Here is a 19,197-nt window from a genome sequence, read left to right as displayed (position 1 = left end):
TTCCGTGTGTATGTGGGCTTTCTGTTGTTTTTGTTGCTATTGAAGACCACTTTTACTCCATAGGCATGGGATTATTTTGATCTTCTTATATTTGTTGAGGTCTGTCTTGTGACTATTTATATGATTGATTTTGGAGAAGGTACCATGAGGTGCAGAGAAAAAAGTATATTCTTTTGCTTTAGGATGAAATGTTCTATATGTATCTGTTAAATCTAATTGATCCAAATCTTCAATTAGTTGCACTGTATTCATGTTTAGTTTCTGTATTCCGGATCACTCCAGTGAGGAAAGTGTTAGGTGCAATGTGTTCTGTGAACTTTAGTAAAGTTTCTTTTAAGAATGAGGGTGCCCTTGCGTTTGGAGTGTAGATGTTCAGGATTGAGAGATCTTCTTGGTGGATTTTTCCTTTGACCTGCAAGTAGTGTACTTCCGTGTCTCTTTTGATGATGTTAGGTTGAAAGTCAATTTTATCTGATATTAGAATAGCAACTCTGGCTTGTTTCCTGAGACCATTTGCTTGTAGAATTGTCTTCCAGCCTTTTACTCTAAGGTAGTTTTTGTCTTTGAGAGTGAGGTGTGTTTCCTGTATGCAGCAAAATGTAGGGTCCGGTTTAGATATCCAGTCCATTAGTCTATGTCTTTTTATTGGGGAATTGAATCCATTGATGTTAAGAGATATTAAGGAATAGTGATTATTATTTCTTGTCATTTTGAAGTTATATTTTACATTTGATTGGTTATCTTCTTTTGGGTTTGATGAAAGAAGGTTACTATCTTGCTTTTTCCAGGGTGAAGTTTCCCTCTTTGTATTGGTGTTTTCTTCCTATTATCATTTGTAGGGTTTGGTTTGTTTAGCTCCGTACCCCACTTTTTAATGGGGTTATTTGGTTCTCTGGGTTCTACCTACTTGAGTTCTTTGTATATATTAGGTATTACCCCTCTGTCGGATTTAGGGTTGGTGAAGATAATTTCCCAATCTGTTAGTTGATGTTTTGTCCTTTTGACAGTGTCCTTTGACTTACAGAAACTTTGTAGTTTTATGATGTCCCATTTGTCAATTGTTGATCTTAGAGTGTAAGTTATTGGTATTATATTCAGGAACATTTCCCCTGTGCCCATGTCCTCAAGGGTCTTCCCCAGTTTCTTTTCTATTAGTTTCAGTGTGTCAGATTTTATGTGAGGTCCTTGATACATTTGGAGTTGAGCTTAGTACAAGGAGAAAAGAATGGATCAATTTGCATTCTTCTGCATGCTGACCTCCAGCACCATTTGTTGAAAAGGCTATCTTTTTTCCACTGGATTCTTTCAGCCACTTTGTCGAAGACAAAGTGACCATAGGTGTGTGGGTTCATTTCTGGGTCTTCAATCCTATTCCATTTATCTGCTTGCCTGACATTGTACCAATACCATGCAGTTTTTATCACTATTGCTCTGTAGTAATGTTTAAAGTCTGGGATATTGAATCGCCCTGAAATTCTTTTACTGTTGAGAATAGTTTTAGCTTTCCTGGGGTATTTGTTATTCTAGATGAATTTGAGAATTGCTCTTTCTAGCTCTATGAAGAACTGGGTTGGGATTTTTATGGGGATAGCATTGAATCTGTAGATTCTCTTTGGCAAGATGGCCATTTTAACTACATTAATCCTGCCAATCCATGAGCATGGAAGATTTTTCCATTTTCTGAGATCTTCTTTGATGTCCTTCTTCAGAGATCTGAAGTTCTTGTCATACAGGTCTTTCACTTGTTTGGTTAGAGTAACTCCAAGATACTTTATGCTGTTTGTATCTATTGTGAAAGGAGTACTTTCCCCAATTTCTTTCTCAGTCTGCTTGTCCTTTGAATATACAAAGGCTACTGCTTTGCTTGCTTTGATTTTGTAGCCAGCCACTTTGCTGAAGTTGTTTATCAGCTGTAGGAGTTCTGTAGTAGAGTTTTTAGGGTCACTTAAGTATACTATCATATCATCAGCAAATAGTGATAGTTTGACTTCTTCCTTTCCAATTTGTATCCCTTTGACTTCCTTATGTTTTCTAATTGCTCTAGCTATAGAGCTATTATATATTGAACTATATTGAACTATATTGAATCTTCTTTTTCTGGTGTGCTGGTGAATCCAGGACTTGCTATGGTTGGAGAATTGGGTTCAGATGCTGCCATAATGCTTTGGTTTCTGTCCGTAACGTTCCTACATTTGCCTTTAGCCATCTAGTTCTCCCAGGTGTTAGATGGTCTTATTGTCACTGGCTGGTGCTTAAACCTACTGTGGATCTTTAAAGTTATTTCTGCAACACTGGATGACTGGGTTTCCTCTGGCACAGATTACTGATATGCTGCCTTCCTCATTTGTGCCTTTGGAGCCCTGCTTAGTCTTGCCTCAAGCAATGTTATACTTAGGTTGTCAAGGTCAATCAGGTGTTCTCTGACTGCTCTATTAAGCAGCAAATATGGTGTGGTGGGGGGTCACTCCCTGTGTTGATTCTCACCTAGGACACAGGTCCTGTGATGGACTGGCTTGCAGATGAACCACCTATGTGCTCAGTTCCGGAGTGCAGGCAGATCCCTGGAGATTTGCACCCCCAGAGATCTAAAGCTCAGTGTGATCCAGTACCTAGTGAAGCTTTTCTGTCCTGGCTGGGAGCGAATATGGCCACAGGGAATCTCTTCCTCTGCTGTTCTATGGGCAGGAAACAGGTCCCACTCACAGCAGGCTGGCAGACAAACCACCTATGTGCTCAGTTCCTGAGTGCAGGCAGACCCCTGGTGGTTTGCACCACCAGAGATCTAAAGCTCAGGGTGATGCAGTACCTAGTGACCCTTTTCTGTCCTGGCAGGCAGCGAATATGGCTGTGGGGTTTCTCTCCTTCTGCAGCTCACTTCTGGCTATTATAAATAAGACTGCTATGAACATAGTGGCGCATGTGTCCTCAATACATTTTGGAGCATCTTATGGGTACATGCCCAAGAGGGGTATAGCTGAGTCCTCAGGTAGAGACTGCCTCACCTGGGGATCCACCACATGTATGGTTACCAAACCTAGACATTATTGTGGATGCCAACAAGTGTTTGCTGACAGAAGATATAGCTGTCTCCTGAGAGGCTCTGCCAGTGCCTGACAATTGCAAAAGTAGGTGCTCACAGCCATCCATTGGACTGAGTATAGAGTCCCCAATGGAGGAGCTATTGAAATGACCCAAGAAGCTGAAGGGGTTTGCTGCCCCATAGGAGGAACAGCAATATGAACAATTGAGTATCCCTAGAGCTCCCAGGGATTAAGCCACCAACCAAAGAGTACACATGGAAGGACTCATGGCTCCAACTGCATATGTAGCAGAGGAAAGCCTTGTTGGATATCAATGAGAAGAGAGGCCCTTGGTCCTATGAAGGCTTATTGCCTCAGTGCAGGGGATTGCCAGGTCAGGGAAGTATGAATGGGGGTGTTGGTGAGCAGAGGTATGGTGGATGGGGTAGGGGATTTTCAGAGGTGAAACAAGGATGGGGGTATCATTTGGCATGTAAATAAAGAAAATATCTAATTTTTTAAAAAAGTTAGATTCCAGAGAAGCAAATAACTTTATTAAAAATGGGTTAGAAAGCTAAGCAGAAAATTTTCAGCTGAGGAAACGCAAATGGCCAAGGAGCTCCTAAAGAAATTTTCAACATTCTTAGTGGTCACATAAAGGCAAATCAAAACACCCCAGAGATTCCACATCACACCATCCAGAATGGCTAAGATCAAAAACTCAGGTGACAGCAGATACTGGCAAGGATGTGAAGAAAGGGGAATACTCCTCCACTGCTGGTGAGATTGCACTCTGGAAATCAGTCTGGAGGTTCTTCAGAAAATTGGACATAGTAATACCTGAGGACTAAGCTATACAACCTCTGGGTATATTCCCAAAAGATGATCCAACATGTAATAATGACACATGCTCCATTATGTTCATTACAGCCATATTTATAATAGCTCAAAGCTGGAAAGAACCAGATGTCCCTCAACAGAGAAATGGAAACAGAAAATGTGGCATGTTTACACAATGGAGGAGATGGAGATATACAGAGGGTCATGAAATTGAATAGAGGCATCCAGCAATGGGGTATGTGGAAGTTGGGTAGGAAGCAGAAAGGCACATACAACAAGAAAGCAAGAGCCTCTCAGGTTCCCATTGGGATGGCATTAGCTGAAATACCCCACTAAGGGGAAGGAGAACCTGTCAAGGCCATATCCAGAGGATGGGCATTGTAGAGTGATGGGACCACCCACAGATCTCCAAAATTTTAACTCAGAATTGCTAGCATCTAAAGGAAAACAGGGAGAGAGTGGAGCAGAGACTGAAGGAAAGGCCATCCAGAGACTGTCCCACATTGGGATCCATTCCATATACAGACACCAAACCCAGACACTATTGATGATGCCCAGAAGTGCTTGCTAACAGAAGCTTGTCTTCCCAGAGGCTCTGCCAGATCCTGACCAATACAGGTTTGGATGCTTGCAGCCATCCATCAGACAAGCACAGGGAACTCAATAGAGGAGTTAGGTGAATGACTGAAAGAGCTGAAGGGGCCTCATCTGGCATCAATGGGAGGGGAGGCCCTTGGTCCTGTGAGGCTTAATGCCCCAGTGTAGGTGAATGCTAGAGCAGTGAGGCAGGAATGTGTAGGTGTGGGGGAGCACCCTCATAGAAGCAGGGTAAGAGGGGAGGGAATAGGGGAGTTGGGAGATGCAATAGGGATTTTGCAGGGGGAAAACCAGCAAAGGGGATGACATTTTATATACAAATGAATAAAATATCCAATTAAAAAAACAAACTGACACAAGAAAGATTCTGTCTCTATTTTGGGGCCAGGTTTAAACATTTTAACTCCAGTCTGCTTGTCATCATGTTGGTTTACTTCCTTCTGTGTCCACATAATAGCAACACACTGTAAAAGAGTGCTACTCTCTCTCTCTCTCTCTCTCTCTCTCTCTCTCTCTCTCTCTCTCTCTCTCTCTCTCCTCACCCTCTCCTTCTCCATTTCCTCATCTCTTGACAATACTGAAAAGGACAGTTGTCACAACATCAGCACAAAGAGCAGAAGCCATCAAGGGTTTGAGATATCCTAGATTTAAGTGGGAGCAATTCCAACTGGATTTACATTTCTATCACTATGACCATTTTTAATATTATTATATTTTTTTCTTTTTTTATTTTCTATATTCTTTGTATACATTCCAAATGATTTCCCCTTTCCCAGTTCCCTCCTCCCCATATGTCCCATAAACCTTCTTCTCTCTACCCATTCTCCAAAAACCAGATACTCTCTAATCGAAAAGAAACTGTGGAAAACCCTTGAGGACATGGACACAAGGGAAAAGGTCCTGAACAGAACACCAATAGCTTATGTACTAAGATCAAGAATTGACAAATGGGACCTCATAAAATTACAAAGCTTCTGTAAAGCAAAAGACACTGTTAAAAGGACAAAATGGCAACCAACAAATTGGGAAAAGATCTTCACCGGCCCTACATCCGATAGAGGGGTTAATATTATTTTAGTGAGACAGGGTCTTATGTATCTCACAGTGGGCTTCAAACTCAATATGGACCTGAATGTGACCTTGAACATTTATACATGTATACATATACACATACACATACACATACACATACACATATACATATACTTATACTTATATAATTTATTTACTATCTAGGCTTTGCATCACCTCTCGGTACCATCTTCTATAGTTTCTCAACATATTCCTCCTCCTCTCCACCCCCCATCTCGAGGAAGATGCTCCCCCACACACAATAGGCCTCTAGCATGCCTGGGCCTCAAGTCTCTTGTAGACACATTTTCTCCCAGTAAGGCCAGACAAGGATGTCCTCTGCTATATGTGTTGGGGTCCTCCAACCAGCTCTTGTATGCTGCCTGGTTGGTGGCTCAGTGTCTGGGAGCTTCTGAGTGTTTGCGTTACCTGAGACTGCTTTGTCTTCCTATGGGGTCGTGTGGGGAAAAAAGGAAAAGGAAAATTGGGGTTACAGTGACTGGTACAGCCTATGAGAGAACTTTGGCACACAGCAGAGTCCATGAAGGGGGATAAGGGATCACCTGCAGTACAGCAGGCTAGTGCTGTGATGAGTGCTGGAAGACTGATTATGTGTGGAGCAGGAGGCATCCTGGGTAGTGGATAGGGCCTGGGGCATGGCCACACATGACTGATGGCCACAGGATTATGGAGTTGAGTCTCTGGAGTGGCCTTGCCCAACCAAGCTGCAGACTGTCTCACACCAAGGTCCCATAGGGTTGCACTCCCTTCAGCTTTTCCCATCCTTTCTCTAATTCCACCACAGCAGTCCCCAACTTCAGTCTAATTGTTAGGTATCTGTGCATTTGACTCTTTTCAGCTCTTTGTTGGGCCTCTAGGAGGGCAGTCATGCTAGGTTCCTGTCTGTAAGCATAGTATTGCATCATTTATAGTGTCAGGCCATGGAACCTCGCCTTGAGATAAATGCCAAGTTGGGCCTGTCACAGATGAAGGTCCTTTCCCTTAATCTCTTCTCCAATTTTTTCCCTGAAGTTCTTTTACACAGGAACAATTCTGGGTCAGAAAATTTAACTGTAGTTTGATAAGCCTATCCTTCCACCAGAGACCTTGTCTATCTACTGGATGTAGATGCTTTTTGACTTCCCTCTCCCCACTGTTGGGCATTTCACTGAGTCATAAGAGTCTCATCTCCCAGGTCCCTGGTACTTTCTAGAATGTCCTCCCACCTCCCACATCCCAAATCTGCATATTTCCATTCATTGTGCTAACTCTTTGGGCTTCTTTCCAGTGCCACCTCCCTGATCCTGTTCGCTTTCTTCTTAGTCTCCTCACCCCCATCTAGATTCCTCCCTACCCCTGTTTCCCCTGATTATTTTCACCACCCTTTTTAGTGGGATTGAAGTATCCTCTCTTGGGATTTTTGTTGTTAAACTTCTGAAGTTCTGTAGGTAGTATCCTAGGTATTCTGTACTTTTGGATGTATACCCTGTTACTAGTGAGGACATAATATGCATGTCCTTTTGGGTCTGAGTTACCTCATTCAGGATGATATTTTCCAGTTCTATCCATTTGCCTAGAAAACTCATGATGTTCTTATTCTTAATAAGGGAGTAGTATGATATTGTGTAACGAACCATATTTTCTGTATCCATTTTTTGTTGAGGGACATCTGGCTTGTCCAGCTTCTGGCTACTACAAGTAAGGCTCTATGAACATAGTGGAGCAAATACCCCTGTGAAATGGTGGGGCATATTTTGGATATATGCTCAAAAGTGGTATAGCTCTGTTTTCAGCTAGAACTATTGACAATTTTCAAAAGAATGTCCAGACTGATTACTAGAGTGGTTGTACCAGGATGCAATCCCAATAGCAATGGAGGAGTGTTCCTCTGTTTCCCCATCCTCACCAACATCTTCCGGCCCCATGAGTTCTTGATCAAGCCCCTACTGATTGGTGTGAGGTGGAATCTCAGTGTTGTTATGATTCACATTTACTTATAACTAAGGACTTTGAACATTTCTTTCAGTGTGGCTTTGGCTCTATATAGAGACACATCAAACATTATCCATGATGTTCAAACAGGCTTCATCCCAGGGATGTGGGGATGGTTCAGTATATGAAAATTATTCAATAATTCACCATATCAACAAAATGAAAGAAAAGAACCACATGATCACCTCATAATATGTTGAAAAGTCCTTTGACAAAATCCACTACCACTGTATGTTATAAGTCTTAGAGAGATCAGGCATACAAGGCATATACCTAAACATAATCAAAGCAATACATGATAAGCCAATGGTCAACATAAAATAGAGAAACTTAAAACAGTTCTACTAAATAAGGACAAGAAAGGCTCCCCACTCTCTTCCTATTTGTTTAATATTGTTTTTGAAGTCCTAGCCAGAACAATACAACTACTGAAGGAGTTTATAAGGATACAAAATGGAACAGAAGAAGTCAATGTATCTATCACTATTTGCGCATGATATTATAGTAAACATAAGCAAGCTAATAAACACCTCTGGCAAAGCAGCTGGAATATTAAGTTAGTTCAAAGTAATCAGCAGCCCTCCTATTGAAAATGATGAGTGGGATAATAAAGAATTAGGAAAATAGCACACATTACAATAGACATGAGCATTATAAGAAATCTTTGTGAAGCTCTAACCAAGCAAGTGAAAAACCTATATGAGAAGAACTTCAACTCTCTGAAGAAAGAAACTAAGGAACATATCAGAAGATGGAAAGATCTCCCATGCTCATGGATCCATAAGACTAACATATTGTAAATGACCACCTGACCAAAGCCAATTTACAGATTCAATGCAATCCCCATCAAAATTTTAACACAATTCTTTACAGATATTGCAAGCATAATTCTAAGCTTCATACAGATAAACTAAGAACCCAAGATAGCTAAAATTATCCTGAACAAAATGAGAATGTCCAGAGGTATCACCATGACTAACCTCAAGCTATACTACAGAGCAATAATAATAAAAACCGCATGGTATTGGTATAGGAACAAACTGGTGGATCAATGAAATTGAATGGAGGACCCTGAAATGACCCCACAAACCTATGGAAACTTGATCTTTGATGAAGAAGGCAAAATTATACAAGGAAAACAAGACATCTTCAACAAGTAGTGCTGTTCTACCTGGATGTCTGCATCCAGAAGAATGCAAATAGATCTGTATCTATCATCCTACACAAATCAATTCCAATTGGACCAAAGGCCTCAACATAAAACCAGATAAACTAAATATCATAGAAGAGAAATTAGGAAATAGGTTCAACACATTGGTACAGGAAACAACTTCTTGAACAGAACACCAATGTCTCAGGCTCTAAGACCAAGAATTGATAAATGGGACTTCATCAAACTCAAAAGCTTCTTTAAGGTAAAGGACATAGCCAATAGGAAAAATTAGCAACCTACAATTGGAGAATATGCTTCACTTATCCCACATCTCATAGTGGGCTAAAATCCAAAATTTACAAAGAACTCAAGAAGTTAACCTCCAAAAAACCAAATAACCCAGTTGAAAAATGGGGTACAGCGTATTCACAACAGAAAAATCTCAAACGCCCAAGCAGCACTTAAAGGAATATTTAATGTCTTTTGTCATCAGAGAAATGCAAATCAAAAGAACTCTGAGATTATATCATATACCATTCAGAATTGCTTACATCAACAATTCAATGATAACACATGTTGGTAAGGATGTGCAGCAATGGGAACATTCTTCCATGGCTGACAGGACTGCAAACATGTGTAACAACATTGTAAATCAATTTGGTGGTTTCTCAGAAAATTTTGAATAGTTCTATGTCAAAAGCCAGATGTACCACCCCAGGGTATGTACCCAAATGATATTCCATGGTCCCAAAGGACACTTCCTCAACTGTGTTCATAGCTTTATTCATAATAGGCAGAAACTGCAAACAACCTAGATTTCCATAAACTGAAGGATAGCAAAAGAAAATATTACACATCTACACAGTGGATTGCTGTACAGCTACTAAAAACAAAGACATCCTGAATTTTGCAGGCAATTATACAGAATTTATAATATCATCCTGAGTGAGATAATTCAGATGCGAAAGTACATGGATGGCATATAGTCACATATTAAGTTGATTGTAGCCTTAATGTGGGGGGAGGGGAATGGAATGGACAAACTTGCTATATTCCAAAGACCCAAGGAAGAAAAAGGCCCAAGTAAGGATGCTTGAACCTATTTCTAGCTGGAAGACAAGGCTTCAAATGAGGGAGAGGGGGCCCATCCCACAGTCTTATCTCTGACCTACCTGTTCCTACCTGAAAGAATTACAGGGATGTAAATGGAGTGGAGCCCAAGGAAAAAAAGTCCAGTGACAGTCTCAATGTGGGGTCCAGTGCAAGGGGAAGTCCCAAGGCATGACAATATTATTGAGGCTATGGAGCACTCACAAAAAGGGACCTAGCATGACAGCACTCCAGAAGACCCAACAAGCAGCTGACAGAATCAGAGGCAGATATTTGCACCCAACAAATGGACAGAAGCAGCTGACCCCTGATGTTGAATTGGGGAAGGCTGAATGAAGCTCAAGGCAACCGTGTTGGGGGATCAGCTGTCTCAATTAATCTGGAACCCCGGGATCTCTCAAACACTGGACCAAAAACACTCAGCATACACCAAATGATATGAGGCACCCAACAAACATATAATAGAGGACTGCCAGGTCTGTGTCTATTCAGAGATGATGCAACTAACCATCAAGAGACTGAAGGCCCAAGAGAGATTAGAGGTCACTTGTGGTAGGAGTTAGAAATATCCACGTGGAATCAGGGCATGGGGAGGTGGTATGGGACGTGGAACATTCAGAGGGTGGATAGGGGTTGAAAGGGTGGGAAGTAAAATATGGAGTGTATAAAAGTAATTAATATTTTTTAAAGTCATAGGATGCAGATGGACAGAGGTAAGTTTTGAGAGAAAAAATGGGTAAGAGAATGGGGGTGTTCAGAATCAAGTGTGGGGAGGGGAAGGAGAGATGTCTAGATGGCCATGAGAATGAATGGAAATCTGAAACTTGCAGGTGTGTAGAGTTTGAGGGTGGGTTATATTGAGGGTGAGAGTGAAATCTGGGATATCAAAGGCACCCAAGAAGCAATGGGGGTGACCTTAACTGTGACTCACAATATTGGGCTTATGGAAACTGAAGAGGCCTTCTCTTGTAACTAGGCATGAACCCCAGTAAACCTATAGTCACATGAACACATCCACAAATTTTGGACCTAGAGTGTATCCTGTCTATGAGAAATGCATGTACAAGGGATTGAACAGATACTAAGGCAATGGCAAAGTAATAACTGCCTCAACTAGAGACCCATCCCATAGGCAAGCACAAATTCCTGACAGCATTAATGATACTATGTAAAGCTTGCAGACAGAAGCATGTTGTTCTCTATGAGGCTCTAGCCAGAAGCTGACAGACAGATACAGATACCCACAGGCAAACATCGAATGGAGCTTAGGAACTCTTATAGAAAAGTTGGGGCAAGAAATGAGGACCTCAAAGGGGATAAGAACTCTAAAGGAAGACCAACAACAATCAACTAACTTATACCATTGATGCTCTCACATACTGAACTACAAACCAAGTAGCATACACAAGCTGAGCCTGCTCCCCACCCCGACTCCAGCACATATGTAGCAGAGTTTAAGTCTGATATCAGTATAGATTCCATAGGGTTTACTACAAGTTATATCAGTTATATCATCCTAGACACAGATGATAGTAGAAATCATGTACAGAAACCTCCTCTCCAGTGGAAGAATGGACTCAGTAGTGAATCTGGTGTCAAGAAGTATCAATCAATATGCTCTACATTGGGAGTGCATGCATGCATCATGGAAATCACCAAAGTTGCTTGCGGCTATAGGATCTCAATAATTATATGTGTGTGTGTATATATATATATATCTAATTTTTGTATATAATATGTATAACTATGTATATAATATACAGTGTTGATATTATGGCATCCAGCTGCAAGTAGGATCAAAAAACCATTTCTCAGAAGGCACTCAGAACAATTAACCTGAAGGAGGCAGCAGAATTGTTCATGAACTTCAAGATAGACTCTTCTGGCAATCGGGTCACACTCATCACCAACCTGTTGAGAATAAACACTGACTAGGGATATCAACATGATTACCACAGGATTAAGGGACATCGAGATATGTGACTTTTCAAATGAGATGGATGATATAATCAATATGGTCCAAAGTGAAAGCAGGAATCCCTAATATACTTGTGGCTGGTGGCAGCCATCTTCTGAGATAATCCATGTTGTCTGTTGCCAGGAGGTATCATTGACATGTACACAATTTCAGAGGACATATAAGAGCACAAAGAGAAATATCTGCTCTAGTGGCAGGATAGACATTTGACATCAAATTGGATAGAGCCTGCAGCACACTTCACATACCTAACATGGTGTCAGATGGCAGGAATGTGGATTGTTGACATCAGTATAGATATCGATGGCAAACAGAGTAACTCATGGTAATGTGATTTCAAGTGGCATCAGACAACACTGACATCCTGGCTACTCCTGGCATCAAGGATTGTGGACATACAATGGAGTTTTTTCCCACATTATACCAATAACCTCAATATAACATAACTCAGAACACTTCACGACATGGCCTCAAACAACAATATTGACCATAAATTTCAGAATAGACTCTGGAGGCCACATGGCTCCTTGATATTAGCAATCTCTTCAGGAGCAACAAGTACTATCTGTATCAACATTGGTACTGTTGGCAGCACAGTTGGTGGAGATTGACATAATTTCTGAGGACAGATTGGATTGGTGATACTAGTATGGTTTCCAGTGTCAGCAGAGAATACTGACAACAAGTTTACCTGTAACATCACTACGTACCCAGAGGGAAAAAGGTTATGGGCATAAATCTCATCTTGAGTCACAGGATGGATCGGTAACATAAATATTACTTCTAGTTGGGATTTTGATGGGTATTGCATTGAATCTGTATAGTGCTTTAGGCAAAATGGCCATTTTAACTATATAGATTCTACCGATCCATGAGCATGGGAGGTTTTCCCATTTTTTGAGGTCTTCTTCCATTTCCTTCTTCAGAGTCTTGAAGTTCTTGTCATACAGATCTTTCACATGTTTGGTAAGAGTCACCCCAAGATACTTTATACTGTTTGTGGCTATTGTGAAGGGGGACATTTCCCTAATTTCTTTCTCAGCCTGCTTATCCTTTGAGTATAGGAAGGCCACTGATTTGCTTGAGTTGATTTTATAACCTGCCACTTTGCTGAAGTTGTTTATCAGCTGTAGGAGCTCTCTAGTGGAGTTCTTTGGGTCACTTAGGTAGACGATCATGTCGTCTGCAAATAATGATAGTTTGACTTCTTCCTTTCCAATTTGTATCCCTTTGACCTCCTTATGTTGTCGAATTGCCCGAGCTAGTACCTCAAGTACAATATTGAAAAGATAAGGAGAAAGGGGGCAGCCTTGTCTGGTCCCTGATTTCAGTGGGATTGCTTCAAGTTTCTCTCCATTTAGTTTGATGCTGGCTACCGGTTTGCTGTATATTGCATTTACTATGTTTAGGTATGGGCCTTGAATTCCTGTTCTCTCCAAGACTTTAAGCATGAAGGGATGCTGAATTTTGTCAAATGCTTTTTCAGCATCCAATGAAATGACCATGTGGTTTTGTTCTTCGAGTTTGTTTATGTAGTGGATTGTATTGATGGATTTCCGTATATTGAACCAACCCTGCATTCCCGGGATAAAGCCTACTTGATCATGGTGGATGATCGTTTTGATGTGTTCTTGGATTCGGTTGGCAAGAATTTTATTGAGTATTTTTGCATCGATGTTCATAAGGGAAACTGGTCTGAAGTTCTCTTTCTTTGTTGGATCTTTGTGTGGCTTTGGTATCAGCGTAATTGTGGCTTCGTAGAAGGAATTGGGTAGTGTTCCTTCTGTTTCTATTTTGTGGAATAGTTTGAAGAGTATTGGTGTTAACTCTTCTTTGAAGGTCTGGTAGAATTCTGCACTGAAGCCATCTGGTCCTGTGCTTTTTTTGGTTGGAAGACTTTCTATGACTCCTTCTATTTCTTTAGGCATTATGGGACTGTTTAGATGGTCTAGTTGGTCCTGAGTTAATTTTGGTATTTGGTATCTGTCAAGGAAATTGTCCATTTCCTCCAGATTCTCCAGTTGTCTTGAGTATAGGCTCTTGTAGTAGGATCTGATGATTTAGAAAGAGCAATTATCAAATTCATCTGGAACAACAAAAAACCCAGGATAGCTAAAACTATTCTCAGCAACAAAAGTAAATCTGGGGGAATCAGTATCCCTGACCTCAAGCAATACTACAGAGCAATAGTGTTAAAAACTGCATGGTATTGGTACAGTGACAGGCAGGAGGATCAATGGAACAGGATTGAAGATCCAGAAATGAACCCACACACCTATGGCCACTTGATCCTCGACAAAGAGGCTGAAAACATCCAATGGAAAAAAGATAGCCTTTTCAACAAATGGTGCTGGTTCAACTGGAGGTCAGCATGCAGAAGAATGCGAATTGATCCATCCTTGTCTCCTTGTACTAAGCTCAAATCCAAATGGATCAAGGACCTCCACATAAAGCCAGACACTCTGAAGATAATAGAAAAGAAACTGGGGAAGACCCTTGAGGACATCGGTACAGGGAGAAAGTTTCTGAACAGAACACCAATAGCGTATGCTCTAAGAGCAAGAATTGACAAATGGGACCTCATAAAATTACAAAGTTTCTGTAAGGCAAAGGACACCATCAAGAGGACAAATCGGCAACCAACAAATTGGGAAAAGATCTTCACCAATCCTACATCAGATAGAGGGCTAATATCCAATATATATAAAGAACTCAAGAAGTTAGACTCCAGAAAACCAAACAACCCTATTAAAAAATGGGGTACAGAGTTAAACAAAGAATTCTCGCCTGAAGAACTTCGGATGGCGGAGAAGCATCTTAAAAAATGCTCAACTTCATTAGTCATTAGGGAAATGCAAATCAAAACAACCCTAATATTTCATCTTACACCAGTCAGAATGGCTAAGATTAAAAATTCAGGAGACAGCAGGTGTTGGAGAGGGTGTGGAGAAAGAGGAACACTCCTCCACTGCTGGTGGGGTTGCAAATTGGTACAACCACTCTGGAAATCAGTCTGGCGGTTCCTCCGAAAACTGGGCACCTTACTTCCAGAAGATCCTGCTATACCACTCCTGGGCATATACCCAGAAGACTCCCCAGCATGTAATAAGGATACATGTTCTACTATGTTCATAGCAGCCCTATTTGTAATTGCCAGATGCTGGAAAGAACCCAGGTATCCCTCAACAGAAGAGTGGATGCAAAAAATGTGGTATATCTACACAATGGAGTACTATTCAGCCATTAGAAACAATGAATTCATGAAATTCTTAGGCAAATGGATGGAGCTAGAGAATATCATACTAAGTGAGGTAACTCAGACTCAAAAGGTGAATCATGGTATGCACTCACTAATAAGTGGATATTAACCTAGAAACCTGGAATACCCAAAACATAATCCACACATCAAATGAGGTACAAGAAGAAAGGAGGAGTGGCCCCTGGTTCTGGAAAGACTCAGTGAAACAGTATTCAGCAAAACCAGAACGGGGAAGTGGGAAGGGGTGGGTGGGAGGACAGGGGAAGAGAAGGGGGTTTGCGGGACTTTCGGGGAGTGGGGGGGCTAGAAAAGGGGAAATCATTTGAAATGTAAATAAATTATATCGAATAAAAAAAAAGAAAAAAATATTACTTCTAGTGGCACTATACACGATATTATGCATGACATTGTTTATAGTAAGGGTTATATGCATGCATCAGGGACCAGGCCATAGTTTCCTATGGGAGGTAGAATCTCAAGAGCAATACAGGACATCATCTTGTTTGCTGGGGACAACAGGAAGCACTGACATCAACATTGTTGCTTCCACTTGTAGGGGAGATCACTGATATAATCATTCTGGTCCAAAGTCGGACCAGGGATCAGTAACATCCTGCATCTTGTGGGAGCATGGATCAGTGATATACCATAATGTTTGTTACCATGGAGTTATCATTGACATCATAGTTTCACTAGAAAGTCAGATCACAGACTATAACCTCTTATCTAGTTGTAGGATCAATCCTCGACATCAAAATAGTTACAGCTGGTAGGAATATGTAAGCTTGGATAATTTATATCAATAGCTATTCTGGTGGCAGTTAGAATCTTATACATGGCATGGTCTACAAAGGGGCTACATTCTTACATCAGGGACAGTGCAATAGTTTCTCAATAGGAATAATGGACACCATCATGATTGCTAGTGGGCCAGAGACAGCAGTGATCTGATATATACCATGGTTTTTCTTCCAGGAGCTGTCAGAGATACTGATGCAGTTTCAGAGGACAGGTCAAACCATGGAAAGAAACATCTTCTGTAATGGCAGGATGGATCCTAGATATCAAGAAAGGAACAGCAGGCAGCACACATTTCATATCATCATGTTCTCAGATGGTAGAAAAATGGATTACTAGCATCACTATAGATTCTGGTGGCAGATGGAATCACTCAGATTAATGTGGTCCCATGTGTCACCAGTGATCACTGACATTATGGCTGCTTGTGGCATCAAGGCTCATGGACATACAATAGTGTCAGTTGCCACAATGTATCACTGACATCAAAATATCACAGAAATGTTAACTCAACATAACCTTAGTTAGTATTACTGATGATAAACTGCACCCTAGACTCTGGAAGCCACAGAGTTTCTTGTCATTATCAATCTCGTCAGAAGCAACACAGACTATGTGTTTCAGTAAAGTTGCTAGTGTCAGCATTGATTATGGACATCAACATAGCTTCTGACTGCACTTTGAATTAGTGATATTAAAATGGTACTCATATCCAATAAGAGTCACTGAAATCAGTGGTGGCCTGTGGTAGCATGGATGTTGGAAAAAACCATGGTGTGTGTTTCCAGGTGTGTCTTTGAGATCAGCTTCGATTCAGAGGGCTGGGAAGAGTATTGACATAAATATCTTCTTCGTTGTCAGGATGGATCAATGACACCTTGATCATGCCTTCTGCTTGCAGTAAGTAGCTTATAAATAATCTAATCAACAATAGTGGTTACATGCATGAATCACTGACATCTCATATATTCCTGTGCCCCATAGTATCTTAAGAGGAACAATAATCACCATCATGATTACTGATGTCAGCACTGCCATCAACACTGCTTCACGTTACAAGTCAGGTCACAGACATGAAAATGTTCTCTGCTTGCAGCACTTGACACTTAAGTCAACATGATTTAGGCAGCAATATTGACCATGAACTTCAAGACAGACTCTTCTAGCAGTAGGGATAACAGACATCAGTAAGATATTCAGAGGCAGCATTCTCTATAGATATCAACAGAGTTACTTGTAGCAATATCAATGACTTCCATCACTACATTTGTGTAGGCTGTTTGGAACACTGATATCTTACTGATCCAAAGTGGCAGCACAAATCTCTAATATGTTTGCTATTAACAAGAAGAACACAAGATATAGTAGTTTGTCGGCTGACAAGTGTATTACTGACATTCAGAGAGCAGAAGAAATTATGAAAATAAATTTCCTCTCCAGTGGCAGGAGGGATCAATTACATCAAATCTCCTCTTGCAGCAGCATGGATAGTATCCACAACAAGGTCTACAAAAAGAAAATACAGACTGAGGTACACAAACATAACCCAAGGCCAACATCGCGGGGGTCTGAGCCTGACGAGCATTGGCCTGCACCCAGGCCCTGGGCTGTTCGGGGGGCCATCGGGGTGCCAACCCAGCCAGGAGGTTTTTTGCCCTGGCCAGTGCACGTGCTGCCATTTTGCCTACAGGACCCAGAGAGCTCGGGAGGGCAGAAACAGCTAACAAGCATAGCCTGAGGCTAGCAAAGCGGAGGTCTAGGCCCCAACAGGCCCTGGACTGACCCCAAGAACTGGGCAGCTTGGTGGGCCATCTGTGTGTCAAACCGCCCAGGAGGTTGTTAGCCCAGCAGACTCTCCAGGTGCTTTCGGGGAGCAGGAGCGCGCACGCCCACCATCCTGGTCACCTGGCAGACCCCATTAATAGTCATAGCCCGAGGGGAACTTTGCTCTGACCTTGGCCTCCCAGGCTTTTGCATGGACCCAGGGCCTGGGCAGCCAGGCTAACCTTGTGTGCGCCAGCCCAGTTGGGGGATCAGCTGCCCAGCGGAGTGATCAGCACGTGGGTGAGGTCCCTGCAGCATACACCATCTGCGCTCCCTGGGGGTGCACACAGGCTCCATCTGGTTCACAGACACAATCTGGGGCAAAGCACACTAGAGCTGCAAGGGCACCCAAGAACACATCAGCAGGCCAGCTGGGAGAAGTCGGTGTGCTCAGGTGAATCCAGCAGGCCCCAGCGGGAGCATTCGGGTGCCTGCTTTGGGATCTGAATGGCCAGGGCTACAGCGCTCGGTCTCCAGGAAGTGCGGGAGACCCGGTGTGCACCGAGAGGCAGTCTGGGAACTTGCAGCACGGCTTGATCCTGCAGCCCAGTGCTTTGGTCCCAGTCCTGAGGCCTCTGGCAGGAGCCCTCAGCTCAACTCTTTCCGCTTCCAGATCCAGATCAGCCTGGGCAGCAAAACCACATCTCCAGGTCCTGCAAGAGGCAAGAGGCGCTTCCGGGCAGCCAGCGGGGAGAAGTCGGTGTGCTCAGGTGAATCCAGCAGGCCCCAGCAGGAGCCTTCGGGTGCCTGCTTTGGGATCTGAACGACCAGGGCCAGAATGCTCGGTCTCCAGGAAGTGCGGGAGACCCTGTATGCACCCAGAGGCAGTCTGGGAGCTCGCAGCACTGCTTGCTCCTGCAGCCCAGAACATGGGTCAAAGTCCAGGCACCAGCACAAGCCTTCAGATGTCTGCTTCTGGATCTGAACAGCCTGGGCAACAGCACCCTGTCTCCGGGCAGTGCAGGAGGTAAGCTGTGCACCAGAGGCCACCTGGTAAGGGGCAGCTTGCACTGGTGAGTCCAGCACTGACAAGAACAACTAACACCAGTGAGAACTAGATGGCAAAAGGCAAACACAGGAACGTCACTAACAGAAATCAAGGCAATATGGCAACATCTGAACCCAATTCTCCTCTACCAGCATGTCCTGGATACCCCATCACACCAGTAAAACAAGATTTGGATTTAAAATCACTGGTCATGATGCTGGTACAGGAACACATGAAGGACATACTTAAAGAAATTCAAGAGAAAATGGATCAAAAGTTAGAAGCCCTTGCAAGGGAAACACAAAAATCATTGAAAGAAATCCAGGAGAATACAAAAGCCAATAATAAGGAAACACAAAAAACACTTAAAGAAATACAGGAGAACTTTGGTCAACAGGCTGAGGTCATGAAGGAGGAAACACAAATATCTCTTAAAGAATTACAGGAAAGCACAAACAAGCAAGTGAAGGAGCTAAGCAAAACCATCCAGGATCTAAAATCAGAAGTAGAAACAACTAAGAAAACTCAAAGGGAGACAACTTTGGAGATAGAAAGCCTTGGGAAGAA

This window comes from Apodemus sylvaticus, chromosome X, assembly GCF_947179515.1.
Source record: "Apodemus sylvaticus chromosome X, mApoSyl1.1, whole genome shotgun sequence".
Taxonomy (NCBI): domain Eukaryota; kingdom Metazoa; phylum Chordata; class Mammalia; order Rodentia; family Muridae; genus Apodemus; species Apodemus sylvaticus.
Note: the sequence above shows the minus strand (reverse complement) of the source record.